We start from the raw sequence: 4240 nt of genomic DNA, 5'->3' as shown, positions 1-4240 counted from the left end.
AATCCTATACCTTCTCCTTTTTGTGGTCATAAAAAATCTATAAACAATAACATAAAAGAATTTAAAAAATCAGAAAATGAGAAAGAGAGAGACGGAAGAATAGCAGAGAGAGAGAAAGAGAGGCGGAAATTTTTTTGAAGATGAAGGTGATGAAGTGAAAGAACTTATAAGGACAAATTAGGTTTCTTAAACTGATGGGTCCAAATAATTTCAATTATCCAATTAATTTTAAAGGCCCAATAATTTACTATATTATTCATCATATTCATTAGTCTCATTCCACTAAATATAAATGGGCTTTTTAAATTAATTATATATAAATAATATTTATTTATTTATTACGTCATCCGATCCGACCAATCCGAACCATCCGATCCGACCAAGTGACTCGTGACCCAGTTATAAATCCGGTTTAATGTCCGGTCCGGTTCTGATAACATTGGTATATATATATACATATATAATAGTTATATATAAATTTTAAGCGCGTTAAATTTGTATATTAAGATTCTGTTAATTGGGTGAATTTTAGTCGGAATAAATTCAAGCCCAATAGTGAGAGATTTTCGATTACTACATGTTTGACCTGTAGCAAATTTATTTTTAAGAGTTAAAATAAAATTTGAAAATGAAAATTATAATTATATTAGATATAATTATATAAAGAATAATTTATATATAATTTATATATAATATAATAAGGGATAATTAAAATTTAATTTAATTTGAAATTTAATCAAATAAGATTTGATTTATTCTAATTAAAATTGGGTAATTAATTTATTGGTCTCTATATTTTGACAAAACACACTGTTTAGTCCTTGTATTTTTAAAAACACACGATAAGATCCTTAATTTTTTTCTCGATGAACTGTTTAGTCCCTAACGTTTTTCTGGGTGAACTGTTTAGTCATTTCTATTAGACTTTCATGAAGATTCTGTTAGTCAATTTGGATTTGAGTCAAAATATATTTAAAATAAAAATGTAAAGTCTTAACTACCCTTTACCACAAAATCAAATATATAAGACTATTATCTTCATTGTTTCTCATCTCTGCGTTCTTCGTTTCCTTTATTTTCCTTTCCTTTAGACTCTACTGCATCTGAAATCAACTTTGAGTGTTTTTCTTCTTCATTTTCTTCTTAATCGTTCAGATTTGTAAGCATTGGATCTGTGTTCTTTTTCTTGTTCTCCATACAAATAGCTTCTTCTTCTAAATTGGATTTCCTCTTCTGAAATTTGAAGGTAAATTTTGAATTCAAAATTTAAGTTATTGCTTGCCTTCCTCTTGTTTGACTATATCCTTCAATTCGAACAGGAAGCGTAAGCGAGAGAGATTTGACTCGATTTCTACTTTCAATTCGAACAGAAAGAGTGAGCATGAGTGATTCGATTATGGGTTAGGGATTCAATCATTTCTCCCCTTTTTTTGTGAGCGCGAGTTGTGAGAGAAAGACATAGATGTGTGAATTACTTTTGACCGATAAAAAGTAAAGGGTAATTTAGTCATTTCGGAATTCATAAACGGTAAAAAATCTAACAAACAGACGGAAGGAGTAAACAGTTTACCGAGAAAAAGTTAGGGACCTTATCGTGTGTTTTTAAAAACACAAGGACTAAACAATGTGTTTTGTCAAAATATAGGGACTAATAAATTAATTACCCATTAAAATTAAACAAGTTTAAAGTTAAAAAACTTTATCCTAATCTATCATAAGTGTTCCACCAATAGCAAATACAAATTAGAATTGTTTCAATTACACAATATAGAGAATTAGAAAAATCATGAACATCTTTTCTAAGTCTCTACGTTATACAAAAGCAAAAACCCTAAATCATAACAAACTGATGCTACCACATGATCTTCAGTGTGAGAGATTGTGGAGGAAGGTAGCTGTTGGTCCCGTGTGATTAGTTCCAATGGGGGGGTTAAGAACTAATATAATCTTTTCGTTTAATGATGCTGACTTAATCAATTCTTTGAGCTTCTTTGAGCTTCTTTGGAATTTATTGTTTGGCTTGCAGCATGGATGAGCTGTCCCTGTTCAATTGTACCATGGCTACGCTCTCCAGTTTCTTCTTGTTGGTCAGTAGATCCTTTAGGAATTTGACGTACATGGGCATTTCAGACAAAGCTTCGATGAATGGTATGTTGATGTGCAGTTTCGTCAATTGGTTAAGGAAGCTGTTATGTCTCTTCTCGCAATTCTGCTGCTTCAGCCTGTCAGGGTACGGAAATCTTGGTTCATATTGAGATGCACCTGGTTCATGTTCCATTAACTGTTTATCTTTCTTGTGTTGGGAAACAGGTGGTTGATCATTGGAGCTTGCTCTTTCGGTAGTAGGTTTCACCGTGTGGTCCGATACTTCCTTTCCTCCCCTCAAGATAATGGCATTGACTCCTTCTTTTGGATTGGTTACTGTGTTGCTTGGAAGTGCGCCTTTTTCTTTTGAAGCTATGGCGGTAGCAAATTGTTGCATTTGAGTCTCAAGATTCTTGATGGATGATTGTGTCTGCTTCATAAATTGCATCATCATGGATTCCAAATCCGGCTTTCCTTCTTGTGGAGAGTTTGATGGGCGTTGATATTGTTGATTAGACGAATTGCTTTGTTATGGCGGATATGCTGGTCGTGAATTCTCCTGCCTATAAGGCTGTTGCATCGCTGGTTGCCTTGGATTATCCTGCCAGGAAAAATTCAGATGACTTCTCCACCCTGGATTATATGTGTTCGAATAGGGATTCGGTGGTTGGCGAGCAATAAAATCACACTGCTCTTGCATTGATGCTCCTGGTTTAGTTCTGGGACAATCGATTGGTCGATGAGGTCCACTGCAAAAATCACAGCCATCAGGTGATAAGGTTTCCATTGGAGCAGAGGGTTGCGTGTTCATTGCTGAAACATTCATTTTTCCCATTGTTTTGACCAACTGTTCCATTTGTGAGGACAACTTGCTGATCGCCTCGCTGTTTGCGGTATTCGTGACTCTCTTGCTGTCGGCTCTTACCGAATGCCAGTTGTAACTAGTGCTGACCACTCTTTCTATTAATTCGTATAGGGCTTGAGGTTCCAGTTCCTCCGGATTTCCATTGGCAACCGATTCAATTTGTATCTTGTAGGCATTGGTCACTCCATTATAAAAGTTCTGCACTTGCATCCGCATGGGTATGCCATGATTCGGCACTCGTCGCAATAATTCTTTATATCTCTCCCAAGCTTCAGACAGTGATTCATCCTCTTTTTGAACAAAGTGCGAAACCTCATTCCTTAACTTAATTGCTTGTCTAGGCGAAAAATATTTCATCAGAAAGAGAGTAGCCATTTCCTCCCAGCTTGTGATAGATCCTGGTTGTAAGTTCTTTAACCAGTTCTTTGCCTTGTCTTTCAAAGAGAAGGGAAACAGCTTGAGTCGCATGACCTCGTCATCGTCATTCCTATGGGATCGAAACGTGTTGCACATTGTGATGAAATCTTGAATATGAGCATTAGGATCTTCATTTGGGTATCCCCCAAACTGAACAGCTATTTGTAACATCTGAATCATTGGGGCTTTCACTTCGAACATGCGATTTCCATCGTTTGGTATGATAATGCATGACGAATGTCCTTCAGTGGATGGTCTAGAGTAATCCTTCATCCTCAACCTCGGGTTGACATTATTGTTGTTAATTTTGTTTTCACCATGACCTTCCTCATGGTTCTCCTCGTGTTCTGGGCCAGGTATCTCAACTTCACGGTCCATTCTGTTGTGTTGAGCTTTTCTAAACAATCTTCTCCTTCTTCTGTACGTTCTTTCTATCTCAACGTCTATAGGAAGGATAGGAATACCTGCTCTTCGCATACAAAACTAACAATCGAAATACCCTGATCTGGATACAGGGGGTTAACAGGTAACAAAATAAGCATACAAATTCTTCGATATCTCAGTTTAAACAATCCCCGCCAACGGCGCCAAAAAACTTGGTGTATGGAATAGGGACGCTAGCAAGTGTACTAGATCGTGTGTAATATTGGCAAGACCAAGTGTCGTATTCCACAGGGATTGCACTCGAACAGCAAGAATAAGTTACCTTAAGTGTTAGATGTAAATTCTGAAGAGTGATAGTGACTTAATTCATAAACAGAGATATCAAACAGGCAAGTAAAAGATGCAATCAAAATAAACAAACACAGGCCTAACCATGTGCCTAACGAACAACTGTTCCTATCCTTTTTATACGAAGAAGTGAATTAATAT

At 36.1% G+C, this 4240-nt stretch overlaps 1 non-coding gene across 1 annotated transcript; it reads left to right on the top strand.

Annotated features, from left to right (window-relative positions):
- The first annotated feature begins 3170 nt into the window (after positions 1 to 3170).
- Positions 3171 to 3277, top strand: LOC136228325 (small nucleolar RNA R71). Its single transcript, XR_010688651.1, has one exon. It is a non-coding gene; the product is annotated as a small nucleolar RNA R71 (small nucleolar RNA).
- Positions 3278 to 4240: the final 963 nt, after the last annotated feature.

This window comes from Euphorbia lathyris, chromosome 4 (genome assembly GCF_963576675.1).
Source record: "Euphorbia lathyris chromosome 4, ddEupLath1.1, whole genome shotgun sequence".
Taxonomy (NCBI): domain Eukaryota; kingdom Viridiplantae; phylum Streptophyta; class Magnoliopsida; order Malpighiales; family Euphorbiaceae; genus Euphorbia; species Euphorbia lathyris.
The sequence above is the reverse complement of the archived record's forward strand: the minus strand, read 5'-3'. Positions and strand labels throughout refer to the sequence as shown.